The 14,461-nt window shown below is 40.6% G+C and overlaps 1 protein-coding gene across 1 annotated transcript in view; it reads left to right on the top strand.

The window, feature by feature from the left end:
• The window catches only part of TRIM37 (tripartite motif containing 37), a 1,136,753-nt gene that overhangs the window by 479,010 nt on the left and 643,282 nt on the right, over positions 1-14,461 (top strand). The window lies entirely within an intron of this gene.

Genomic DNA, 14,461 nt, shown 5'->3' with positions numbered 1-14,461 from the left:
TATTCGTTCTTTGTTAAAAGAAGTGATAATTACTTTGGATATTGAGGAAGCTAGTCCTCTTGACATTAAGACTAGTAAATATTTAAATGCTGTTTTTAAACCTCCTGTGGTTACTCCAGAGGTTTTTCCTATTCCTGATGCTATATCTGATATGATTTCTAAGGAATGGAATAAGAAAAAAGTGGGAGAACCAGGCGCCAACTAGCAAAGGCTTGGTGAACAAATGAGAGTAAAATAACAGAGGTTTAATGCTAAATTAATAACATGTATAGATACAATTTAATACAATAAAAATATAATAAAAATCCTAGTCTGTGGATCCAAGACTTCTTACAATATAAAAAATTTAAAAATTTCTGACAATTCAATAATCACTTCAATGGAACATGTTTATAAAATTCAATGTTATAAAATCCTGGTAGAGGAGATAGAAGAGATTACTCAAAAAATATATAAGTGTGTATTCTACTGTACTTATAGATACACCCTTGCTGCAGTTAAAGTTTATACAAAGTAGTCCATAAGTGGATGTTCAATATAGTGGGTATTGGTGTTGTTTTCTAAAAGTAACAATATTCAAATGTCAGGTGTTGGATATCAGATCCTGTGTTGTGTCCTAATGTGATAATCCAAAGCGTGCAATCCAAAAGGTGACTTTAAAACCAAAAATTGCTAGTGAAGTCCAAAGAAAAAGGAAAAAATAACAATATATAATAAAATCAAATGTCAAATTATATAAGTGCCAAAAAATCAAATGCTGAAAGGCAAAAAAAAAAAAGAAGAAAAATTATTTTATGCCTGAGTCCTTAGCAGGAAAAAAAGGTTCTTTAAACCTAAGTGTGAAAAAACTCTTGCTGTTTCAACACTAAAAACAAATAAACTTCAAAAAAAGAATTGTGATTCCAATGCAGAATGAATGTGCGTGAAAAATATACAAAAAGTAATGTAGCCCAATGTGCTGTTACAACACCAAAAGATTTAATGTGCTATTTCAACACCAAAAAAACAATAAGTCATAAGTCGTAGATCCTGAGGAAAAAAGATGGATTTTGTTCCAGACCTTTAGACATAGAGGGTCAACTCATACAATGGGAGAACAATCCATAGTAGATGGTGGAAGTATTAAAAACAAAAATAGCAGCAACAAAAAATAGACAAAATAATAAAAAATGCTGTTGAAAAATACCTGCGAAGAACAGAAATGGATACAATGTGTAGCAGGTTTTTCACAAGGTGCTCCAGTAGAATTAAACTTACCAGTACAAGGTCTACGCGTTTCGGCCTCTCATTAGGCCTTTATCAAGACTGGTTTCTTGTACTTGTTACTGGCCTTTTATAGTGGCTGTCTGTAAATGACCGGAAGTAAACATCTATGTTACTTCCGGTTTCGTGTATAACAATAACGATATAGATATTTCTTTTGACAGAGTCCCTAAGTGAATGGAGCCATAAAGGGATGTTTGATAGTATGTGTCCTTTCATAAGTTGAAATTCTGTGTATCTGCCTTCTTAAAAAAGAGGTATTCCTGACTTCCATTTAATCGTGACGTCACTTCCGGTTTGGGCTGGTTGCCGAAAAGTACAGCTATATATCAAATATAAACATGTTGTACTCCTAATCAATCTCTGTGTGTACTTTTGATATAGACTGATAGACATATGCTAATTGTGTATGTCATATTACAAATGATCTTCCGGAATTGGTTTTTAATCATTCCGTTTTTTAAGGCATTTTATTGGTTGTTTAATAGAGGTGCCGTTTTTCGAGTTATCCCATTGGTCGTGACGTCATTATTAGCTGGGTTTGTGATAGGAGGTAATTGGAGGTGTGTAGTTTGTAGTATTTTTGTGCTCAGACATGTATGTTTCATTATTCATTGTTTAAAAACATTCAGATGAGAAAGCTGAATTTACTTTTATTATCGTTCCCTAAGCTTTCTTACATTTTCTTGTATGTGATCTTTGTGTTTAAAGTTATAATCTTCGGTTTTAATAAGACATATGAATATGATGTTTCTTAACTGAGTCTTCCTTATTCTTTATTTTTGAAAAGGTGTTATCAAACTTTCTCAGTTTTGGAACAAGCACTATGCTGTTTATTATTTTACTTTGCATAGTATATTTGGATCAGAGCTACATATGAGAGAGCTAGTAAACAATGATTTCGAGCATATTTATATAGGGAGGGGGTATTCTGAAGTGATTCTACCAAGGGAATTATTTGCCTCATTCTTATTAACCTATTGAGAGAAATATAGATATTGATGTTTCTTGTCAGTAATATATCTCAGTGTATAATTGCATTATTAACCTATTGAGAGAAATATAGATATTGATGTTTCTTGTCAGTAATATATCTGTGTATAATTACATGATTATGAACTGATACATCTATGGTCGGACGTCTTGGCTTGGGTGCCTATTCTCATACTTAATTTCTGTATGTTTAGGTGGATATCAGAAACATAACTTGTGGTTCAGGTATTGTTCACGAGCAATATCTAAAAATGAGAATAAGGGCTTCTTTCCTTGTATATCATGCAAGGCTTGTAAACATGGTACCAAATCTGCAACATTTGACTGTTTCCACACAAAAGAAAAATATAAGGTCCATGACCTAATTAGATGCTAAGACAGCGAGGTCATTTACATGCTACAATGTTCATGTGGGCTCCAATACGTGGGGCAAACGTCAAGGACCCTAAAGGATAGAATCCGCGAACATCTGCTCCTAATTGAGAAACTAAACATGGACACAGCCCTATATCGCCATTTCTCAACGAAACATCAAGGGAATACAAAAGACTTATCCTTTATGGGGATACAAAAAGTGACGAAATGTTGGTGAGGCGGCAACTATAACAACAAATAGCGTATTGCCGAATCGAAGTGGATTTTTAATCTCGATTGCCTCTACCCAAAGGGTTTAAACAATAAAGAAGACCTCTCACATCTATTCAACATCATTTGAAAAGCAATTATATGGCTAAAATTCCTGAAATGTTGAATCCAATCTCTCTCCCTGTGTCCTAATTTGATATCGTTATAGCCTAAAAACAACAAGGGCAAACCTAAGAATAAGAGTCTTAAACTTATTCTTTGGAGCAATACTAAAGTCCAGTTAGAGACCGGTGTTTTATAACATAAATTGGATTAAAAGGTCAACCCTCCAGACTACCTCGGATTAAATTAGACTATCACGGCTGACGAGGAACCAAAGTTGGAGTAAATGGCCAACCTTTTGGACTATCAGCATTCTAATTAAATCAAACGCCAAGATTGTCCTGTTATCGATCCAATCAGTCTATCTAAAACATATGTCACCTCAAAAGTGTAGCCATAACACACTTCACTTTCTGAAATTTATGGAACATCAATTCATAAAACTTCTGTCCAATATCATCCTCTAGTATATCTATATATGTCAACACCATCACATCACCGACAAGGTTCCTAACTCTTAGGGATAGTTAGGCATAAAGTAGTCTTTTCTTTGTATAAACTACCCTCTGATATCTATAAAGATCGACTCATAAGAAATGCGATTTTTTACAAAAAGAGGGAATATCTAATTAATAATTAACAAGAGTCCTCTATGTACCAAGAGATAACTTCTACAAAAGTAAAGAAAGAAAAAAAGACTGACCCAAATTAAGGAAAGTTTTTAGATATTGCTCGTGAACAATACCTGAACCACAAGTTATGTTTCTGATATCCACCTAAACATACAGAAATTAAGTATGAGAATAGGCACCCAAGCCAAGACGTCCGACCATAGATGTATCAGTTCATAATCATGTAATTATACACTGAGATATATTACTGACAAGAAACATCAATATCTATATTTCTCTCAATAGGTTAATAATGCAATTATACACTGAGATATATTACTGACAAGAAACATCAATATCTATATTTCTCTCAATAGGTTAATAAGAATGAGGCAAATAATTCCCTTTGTAGAATCACTTCAGAATACCCCCCCCCCCTATATAAATATGCTCGAAATCATTGTTTACTAGCTCTCTCATATGTAGCTCTGATCCAAATATACTATGCGAAGTAAAATAATAAACAGCATAATGCTTGTTCCAAAACTGAGAAAGTTTGATAACACCTTTTCAAAAATAAAGAATAAGGAAGACTCAGTTAAGAAACATCATATTCATATGTCTTATTAAAACCGAAGATTATAACTTTAAACACAAAGATCACATACAAGAAAATTTAAGAAAGCTTAGGGATTGATAATAAAAGTAAATTCAGCTTTCTCATCTGAATGTTCTTAAACAATGAATAATGAAACATACATGTCTGAGCACAAAAATACTACAAACTACACACCTCCAATTACCTCCTATCACAAACCCAGCTAATAATGACGTCACGACCAATGGGATAACTCGAAAAACGGCACCTCTATTAAACAACCAATAAAATGCCTTAAAAAACGGAATGATTAAAAACCAATTCCGGAAGATCATTTGTAATATGACATACACAATTAGCATATGTCTATCAGTCTATATCAAAAGTACACACAGAGATTGATTATTAGGAGTACAACATGTTTATATTTGATATATAGCTGTACTTTTCGGCAACTAGCCCAAACCGGAAGTGACGTCACGATTAAACGGAGGTCAGGAATACCTCTTTTTTAAGAAGGCAGATACACAGAATTTCAACTTATGAAAGGACACATACTATCAAACATCCCTTTATGGCTCCATTCACTTAGGGACTCTGTCAAAAGAAATATCTATATCGTTATTGTTATACACGAAACCGGAAGTAACATAGATGTTTACTTCCGGTCATTTACAGACAGCCACTATAAAAGGCCAGTAACAAGTACAAGAAACCAGTCTTGATAAAGGCCTAATGAGAGGCCGAAACGCGTAGACCTTGTACTGGTAAGTTTAATTCTACTGGAGCACCTTGTGAAAAACCTGCTACACATTGTATCCATTTCTTTTCTTCGCAGGTATTTTTCAACAGCATTTTTTATTATTTTGTCTATTTTTTGTTGCTGCTATTTCTCCAACATAGGTGTGTCCGGTCCACGGCGTCATCCTTACTTGTGGGATATTCTCCTCCCCAACAGGAAATGGCAAAGAGCCCAGCAAAGCTGGTCACATGATCCCTCCTAGGCTCCGCCTACCCCAGTCATTCTCTTTGCCGTTGTACAGGCAACATCTCCACGGAGATGGCTTAGAGTTTTTTAGTGTTTAACTGTAGTTTTTATTATTCAATCAAGAGTTTGTTATTTTAAAATAGTGCTGGTATGTACTATTTACTCAGAAACAGAAAAGAGATGAAGATTTCTGTTTGTATGAGGAAAATGATTTTAGCACCGTAACTAAAATCCATGGCTGTTCCACACAGGACTGTTGAGAGCAATTAACTTCAGTTGGGGGAACAGTGTGCAGTCTCTTACTGCTTGAGGTATGACACATTCTAACAAGACGATGTAATGCTGGAAGCTGTCATTTTCCCTATGGGATCCGGTAAGCCATGTTTATTAAGATAGTAAATAAGGGCTTCACAAGGGCTTATTAAGACTGTAGACTTTTTCTGGGCTAAATCGATTCATTATTAACACATATTTAGCCTTGAGGAATCATTTATTCTGGGTATTTTGATATGATTATATCGGCAGGCACTGTTTTTGACACCTTATTCTTTAGGGGCTTTCCCTAATCATAGTCAGAGCCTCATTTTCGCGCCGGTATGGCGCACTTGTTTTTGAGGACAGCATGGCATGCAGCTGCATGTGTGTGGAGCTCTGATACATAGAAAAGTCTTTCTGAAGGCATCATTTGGTATCGTATTCCCCTTTGGGCTTGGTTGGGTATCAGCAAAGCAGATTCCAGGGACTGTAAAGGGGTTAAATATAAAAACGGCTCCGGTTCCGTTATTTTAAGGGTTAAAGCTTCCAAATTTGGTGTGCAATACTTTTAAGGCTTTAAGACACTGTGGTGAAATTTTGGTGAATTTTGAACAATTCCTTCATACTTTTTCGCAATTGCAGTAATAAAGTGTGTTTAGTTTAAAATTTAAAGTGACAGTAACGGTTTTATTTTAAAACGTTTTTTGTGCTTTGTTATCAAGTTTATGCCTGTTTAACATGTCTGAACTACCAGATAGATTGTGTTCTGACTGTGGGGAAACCAAGGTTCCTTCTCATTTAACTATATGTATTTTATGTCATAAAAAAATTTAGTAAAAATGATGCCCAAGATGATTCCTCAAGTGAGGGGAGTAAGCATGGTACTGCATCATCCCCTCCTTCGTCTACACCAGTCTTGCCCATACAGGAGGCCCCTAGTACATCTAGTGCGCCAATACTCCTTACTATGCAACATTTAACGGCTGTAATGGATAATTCTATCAAAAACATTTTAGCCAATATGCCCACTTATCAGTGAAAGCGCGACTGCTCTGTTTTAGAAAATTCTGTAGAGCATGAGAACGCTGATGATATGGTTTCTGAAGGGCCCCTACACCAGTCTGAGGGGGCCAGGGAGGTTTTGTCTGAGGGAGAAATTTCAGATTCAGGAAACATTTCTCAACAAGCTGAACCTGATGTGATTACTTTTAAATTTAAGTTGGAACATCTCCGCGCTCTGCTTAAGGAGGTGTTATCCAATTTGGATGATTGTGATTATCTGGTCATTCCAGAACCACTATGTAAAATGGAAAAGTTCTTAGAGGCCCCGGGGCCCCCCGAAGCTTTTCCTATATCCAAGCGGGTGGCGTACATTGTTAGTAAAGAATGGGACAGGCCCGGTATACCTTTAGTTCCTCCCCCCATATTTATAAAATTGTTTTCCTATAGTCGACCCCAGAAAGGACTGATGGCAGACAGTCCCCAAGGTCGAGGGGGCGGTTTCTACTCTACACAAGCGCGCCACTATACCCATAGAAGATAGTTGTGCTTTCCAAGATCCTACGGATAAAAAATTAGAAGGTCTGCTAAAGATGTTTGTTCAGCAAGGTTCCCTTCTACAACCAATTGCATGCATTGTCCCTGTCACTGCAGCCGCGTGTTTCTAGTTTGATGAGCTAGGAAAGGCGATTATTAGTAATTCCTCTTCTTATGAGGAGATTATGGACAGAATTCGTGCTCTTAAATTGGCTAATTCTTTCACCCTAGACGCCACCTTGCAATTGGCTAGGTTAGCGGCGAAAAAAATTCTGGGTTTGCTATTGTGGCGCAGAGCGCTTTGGTTAAAATCTTGGGCAGCGGATGCGTCTTCCAAGAACAAATTGCTTGACATTCCTTTCAAGGGGAAAACACTCTTTGGCCCTGACTTGAAAGAGATTATCTCTGATATCACTGGGGGCAAGGGCCACGCCCTTCCTCAGGATAGGTCTTTTCAAGACCAAAAATAAACCTAAGTTTCGTCCCTTTCGCAGAAACGGATCAGCCCCAAGGGCTACGTCCTCTAAGCAGGAAGGTAATACTTCTCAAGCCAATCCAGCCTGGAGACCTATGCAAGGCTGGAACAAAGGAAAGCAGGCCAGGAAACCTGCCACTGCTACCAAGACAGCATGAAATGCGGGCCCCCGATCCGGGACCGGATCTGGTGGGGGGCAGACTCTCTCTCTTCGCTCAGGCTGGGGCAAGAGATGTTCTGGATCCTTGGGCGCTAGAAATAGTCTCCCAAGGTTATTCTCTGGAGTTCAAGGGGCTTCCTCCAAGGGGGAGGTTCCACAGGTCTCAGTTGTCTTCAGACCACATAAGAAGACAGGCATTCTTACATTGGGTAGAAGACCTGCTAAAAATGGGAGTGATTCATCCTGTTCCATTAGGAGAACAAGGGATGGGGTTCTACTCCAATCTGTTCATAGTTCCCAAAAAACAGAATTTATGTTTACCTGATAAATTTCTTTCTCCAACGGTGTGTCCGGTCCACGGCGTCATCCTTACTTGTGGGATATTCTCTTCCCCAACAGGAAATGGCAAAGAGCCCAGCAAAGCTGGTCACATGATCCCTCCTAGGCTCCGCCTACCCCAGTCATTCGACCGACGTTAAGGAGGAATAATAGCATAGGAGAAACCATATGGTACCGTGGTGACTGTAGTTAAAGAAAATAAATTATCAGACCTGATTAAAAAACCAGGGCGGGCCCTGGACCGGACACACCGTTGGAGAAAGAAATTTATCAGGTAAACATAAATTCTGTTTTCTCCAACATAGGTGTGTCCGGTCCACGGCGTCATCCTTACTTGTGGGAACCAATACCAAAGCTTTAGGACACGGATGAAGGGAGGGAGCAAATCAGGTCACCTAAATGGAAGGCACCACGGCTTGCAAAACCTTTCTCCCAAAAATAGCCTCAGAAGAAGCAAAAGTATCAAACTTGTAAAATTTGGTAAAAGTGTGCAGTGAAGACCAAGTCGCTGCCCTACATATCTGATCAACAGAAGCCTCGTTCTTGAAGGCCCATGTGGAAGCCACAGCCCTAGTGGAATGAGCCGTGATTCTTTCGGGAGGCTGCCGTCCGGCAGTCTCGTAAGCCAATCTGATGATGCTTTTAATCCAAAAAGAGAGAGAGGTAGAAGTTGCTTTTTGACCTCTCCTTTTACCTGAATAAACAACAAACAGGGAAGATGTTTGTCTAAAATCCTTTGTAGCATCTAAATAGAATTTTAGAGCGCGAACAACATCCAAATTGTGCAACAAGCGTTCCTTCTTTGAAACTGGTTTCGGACACAGAGAAGGTACGATAATCTCCTGGTTAATGTTTTTGTTAGAAACAACTTTTGGAAGAAAACCAGGTTTAGTACGTAAAACCACCTTATCTGCATGGAACACCAGATAAGGAGGAGAACACTGCAGAGCAGATAATTCTGAAACTCTTCTAGCAGAAGAAATTGCAACTAAAAACAAAACTTTCCAAGATAATAACTTAATATCAACGGAATGTAAGGGTTCAAACGGAACCCCCTGAAGAACTGAAAGAACTAAATTGAGACTCCAAGGAGGAGTCAAAGGTTTGTAAACAGGCTTGATTCTAACCAGAGCCTGAACAAAGGCTTGAACATCTGGCACAGCTGCCAGTTTTTTGTGAAGTAACACCGACAAGGCAGAAATCTGTCCCTTCAGGGAACTTGCCGATAATCCTTTTTCCAATCCTTCTTGAAGGAAGGATAGAATCCTAGGAATCTTAACCTTGTCCCAAGGGAATCCTTTAGATTCACACCAACAGATATATTTTTTCCAAATTTTGTGGTAAATCTTTCTAGTTACAGGCTTTCTGGCCTGAACAAGAGTATCGATAACAGAATCTGAGAAACCTCGCTTCGATAAAATCAAGCGTTCAATCTCCAAGCAGTCAGCTGGAGTGAAACCAGATTCGGATGTTCGAACGGACCCTGAACAAGAAGGTCTCGTCTCAAAGGTAGCTTCCAAGGTGGAGCCGATGACATATTCACCAGATCTGCATACCAAGTCCTGCGTGGCCACGCAGGAGCTATCAAGATCACCGACGCCCTCTCCTGATTGATCCTGGCTACCAGCCTGGGGATGAGAGGAAACGGCGGGAATACATAAGCTAGTTTGAAGGTCCAAGGTGCTACTAGTGCATCCACTAGAGCCGCCTTGGGATCCCTGGATCTGGACCCGTAGCAAGGAACTTTGAAGTTCTGACGAGAGGCCATCAGATCCATGTCTGGAATGCCCCAAAGTTGAGTGACTTGGGCAAAGATTTCCGGATGGAGTTCCCACTCCCCCGGATGCAATGTCTGACGACTCAGAAAATCCGCTTCCCAATTTTCCACTCCCGGGATGTGGATAGCAGACAGGTGGCAGGAGTGAGACTCCGCCCATAGAATAATCTTGGTCACTTCTTCCATCGCTAGGGAACTCCTTGTTCCCCCCTGATGGTTGATGTACGCAACAGTCGTCATGTTGTCTGATTGAAACCGTATGAACTTGGTCCTCGCTAGCTGAGGCCAAGCCTTGAGAGCATTGAATATCGCTCTCAGTTCCAGAATATTTATCGGTAGAAGAGATTCTTCCCGAGACCAAAGACCCTGAGCTTTCAGGGATCCCCAGACCGCGCCCCAGCCCATCAGACTGGCGTCGGTCGTGACAATGACCCACTCTGGTCTGTGGAATGTCATCCCTCGTGACAGGTTGTCCAGGGACAGCCACCAACGGAGTGAGTCTCTGGTCCTCTGATTTACTTGTATCTTTGGAGACAAGTCTGTATAGTCCCCATTCCACTGACTGAGCATGCACAGTTGTAATGGTCTTAGATGAATGCGCGCAAAAGGAACTATGTCCATTGCCGCTACCATCAACCCGATCACTTCCATGCACTGAGCTACGGAAGGAAGAGGAACGGAATGAAGTATTCGACAAGAGTCCAGAAGCTTTGTCTTTCTGGCCTCTGTTAGAAAAATCCTCATTTCTGAGGAGTCTATAATTGTTCCCAAGAAGGGAACCCTTGTTGACGGGGATAGAGAACTCTTTTCCACGTTCACTTTCCAGCCGTGCGATCTGAGAAAGGCCAGGACGATGTCCGTGTGAGCCTTTGCTCGAGGGAGGGACGACGCTTGAATCAGAATGTCGTCCAGGTAAGGTACTACTGCAATGCCCCTTGGTCTTAGCACAGCTAGAAGGGACCCTAGTACCTTTGTGAAAATCCTTGGAGCAGTGGCTAATCCGAAAGGAAGCGCCACGAACTGGTAATGTTTGTCCAGGAATGCAAACCTTAGGAACCGATGATGTTCCTTGTGGATAGGAATATGTAAATACGCATCCTTTAAATCCACCGTGGTCATGAATTGACCTTCCTGGATGGAAGGAAGGATAGTTCGAATGGTTTCCATCTTGAAAGATGGGACCTTGAGAAATTTGTTTAAGATCTTGAGATCTAGGATTGGTCTGAATGTTCCCTCTTTTTTGGGAACTATGAACAGATTGGAGTAGAACCCCATCCCTTGTTCTCTCAAAGGAACAGGATGAATCACTCCCATTTTTAACAGGTCTTCTACACAATGTAAGAACGCCTGTCTTTTTATGTGGTCTGAAGACAACTGAGACCTGTGGAACCTTCCCCTTGGGGGAAGTCCCTTGAATTCCAGAAGATAACCCTGGGAGACTATTTCTAGCGCCCAAGGATCCAGAACATCTCTTGCCCAAGCCTGAGCGAAGAGAGAGAGTCTGCCCCCCACCAGATCCGGTCCCGGATCGGGGGCCGATATTTCATGCTGTCTTGGTAGCAGTGGCAGGTTTCTTTGCCTGCTTTCCCTTGTTCCAGCCTTGCATTGGTCTCCAAGCTGGCTTGGCCTGAGAAGTATTACCCTCTTGCTTAGAGGACGTAGCACCTTGGGCTGGTCCGTTTTTACGAAAGGGACGAAAATTAGGTCTATTTTTTGCCTTGAAAGGCCGATCCTGAGGAAGGGCATGGCCCTTACCCCCAGTGATATCAGAGATAATCTCTTTCAAGTCAGGACCAAACAGCGTTTTCCCCTTGAAAGGAATGTTTAGTAGCTTGTTCTTGGAAGACGCATCAGCCGACCAAGATTTCAACCAAAGCGCTCTGCGCGCCACAATAGCAAACCCAGAATTCTTAGCCGCTAACTTAGCCAATTGCAAAGAGGCGTCTAGAGTGAAAGAATTAGCCAATTTGAGAGCATTGACTCTGTCCATAATCTCCTCATAAGGAGGAGAGTCACTATCGAGCACCTTAATCAGTTCATCAAACCAGAAATATGCGGCTGTAGTGACAGGGACAATGCATGAAATGGGTTGTAGAAGGTAACCCTGCTGAACAAACATCTTTTTAAGCAAACCTTCTAATTTTTTATCCATAGGATCTTTGAAAGCACAACTATCCTCTATGGGAATAGTGGTGCGTTTGTTTAAAGTAGAAACCGCTCCCTCGACCTTGGGGACTGACTGCCATAAGTCCTTTCTGGGGTCGACCATAGGAAACAATTTTTTAAATATGGGGGGAGGGACGAAAGGAATACCGGGCCTTTCCCATTCTTTATTAACAATGTCCGCCACCCGCTTGGGTATAGGAAAAGCTTCTGGGAGCCCCGGCACCTCTAGGAACTTGTCCATTTTACATAGTTTCTCTGGGATGACCAAATTTTCACAATCATCCAGAGTGGATAATACCTCCTTAAGCAAAATGCGGAGATGTTCCAATTTAAATTTAAAAGTAATCACATCAGATTCAGCCTGCTGAGAAATGTTCCCTAAATCAGTAATTTCTCCCTCAGACAAAACCTCCCTGGCTCCCTCAGATTGGGTTAGGGGCCCTTCAGAGATATTAATATCAGCGTCGTCATGCTCTTCAGTAATTAAAACAGAGCATCCACGCTTACGCTGACAAGGGTTCATTTTGGCTAAAATGTTTTTGACAGAATTATCCATTACAGCCGTTAATTGTTGCATAGTAAGGAGTATTGGCGCGCTAGATGTACTAGGGGCCTCCTGAGTGGGCAAGACTCGTGTAGACGAAGGAGGGAATGATGCAGTACCATGCTTACTCCCCTCACTTGAGGAATCATCTTGGGCATCATTGTCATTATCACATAAATCACATTTATTTAAATGAATAGGAATTCTGGCTTCCCCACATTCAGAACACAGTCTATCTGGTAGTTCAGACATGTTAAACAGGCATAAACTTGATAAGAAAGTACAAAAAAACGTTTTGAAATAAAACCGTTACTGTCACTTTAAATTTTAAACTGAACACACTTTATTACTGCAATTGCGAAAAAACATGAAGGAATTGTTCAAAATTCACCAAACTTTCACCACAGTGTCTTAAAGCCTTGAAAATATTGCACACCAATTTTGGAAGCTTTAACCCTTAAAATAACGGAACCGGAGCCGTTTTAAGCTTTAACCCCTTTACAGTCCCTGGTATCTGCTTTGCTGAGACCCAACCAAACCCAAGGGGAATACGATACCAAATGATGCCTTCAGAAGTCTTTTATAAGTATCAGAGCTCCTCTCACATGCGACTGCATGCCATGCCTCTCAAAAACAAGTGCGCAACACCGGCGCGAAAATGAGACTCTGCCTATGCTTTGGGAAAGCCCCTAAAGAATAAGGTGTCTAAAACAGTGCCTGCCGATATTATTATATCAAAATACCCAGAATAAATGATTCCTCAAGGCTAAATAAGTGTTAATATCAATCGATTTAGCCCAAAAAATGTCTACAGTCTAAATAAGCCCTTGTGAAGCCCTTATTTACAATCGTAATAAACATGGCTTACCGGATCCCATAGGGAAAATGACAGCTTCCAGCATTACATCGTCTTGTTAGAATGTGTCATACCTCAAGCAGCAAAGGACTGCAAACTGTTCCCCCAACTGAAGTTAATGCTCTCAACAGTCCTGTGTGGAACAGCCATGGATTTTAGTTACGGTTGCTAAAATCATTTTCCTCATACAAACAGAATTCTTCATCTCTTTTCTGTTTCTGAGTAAATAGTACGTACCAGCACTATTTGAAAATAACAAACTCTTGATTGAATAATGAAAAACTACAGTTAAACACTAAAAAACTCTAAGCCATCTCCGTGGAGATGTTGCCTGTACAACGGCAAAGAGAATGACTGGGGTAGGCGGAGCCTAGGAGGGATCATGTGACCAGCTTTGCTGGGCTCTTTGCCATTTCCTGTTGGGGAAGAGAATATCCCACAAGTAAGGATGACGCCGTGGACCGGACACACCTATGTTGGAGAAAAGAGGGAACGTTCAGACCAATCTTAGATCTCAAGATCTTGAACAAGTTTCTCAAGGTTCCATCGTTCAAGATGGAAACCATTCGAACACTTCTTCCTTCCATCCAGGAAGGTCAATTCATGACCAAGGTGGATTTCAAGGATGCGTATCTACATATTCCTATCCACAAGGAACATCATCGGTTCCTAAGGTTTGAATTCCTGGACAAGCATTTCCAGTTCGTGGCGTTTTCTTTCGGATTAGCCACTGCTCCTAGGATGTTCTCATAGGTACTAGGGTCCCTTCTGGCGGTGCTAAGACCAAGGGGCATTGCTGTAGTACCTTACTTGGACGACATTCTGATTCGAGCGTCGTCCCTTCCTCAAGTAAAGGCTCACACGGACATTGTCCTGGCCTTTCTCAGATCTCACGGATGGAAAGTGAACGTGGAAAAGAGTTTTCTATCTCCGTCAACGAGGGTTCCCTTCTTGGGAACTATAATAGACTCCTTAGAAATGAGGATTTTTCTGACAGAAGCCAGAAAAACAAAACTTCTAGACTCTTGTCGGATACTTCATTCCGTTCCTCTTCCTTCCATAGCGCAGTGCATGGAAGTGATAGGTTTGATGGTAGCGGCAATGGACATAGTTCCTTTTGTGCGCATTCATCTAAGACCATTACAACTGTTCATGCTCAGTCAGTGGAATGGGGACTATTCAGTCTTGTCTCCGAAGATACAAGTAAATCAGA

This window comes from Bombina bombina, chromosome 3, assembly GCF_027579735.1.
Source record: "Bombina bombina isolate aBomBom1 chromosome 3, aBomBom1.pri, whole genome shotgun sequence".
In the NCBI taxonomy this organism is placed as follows: domain Eukaryota; kingdom Metazoa; phylum Chordata; class Amphibia; order Anura; family Bombinatoridae; genus Bombina; species Bombina bombina.
Note: the sequence above shows the minus strand (reverse complement) of the source record. Positions and strands in the feature narration are given on the sequence as shown.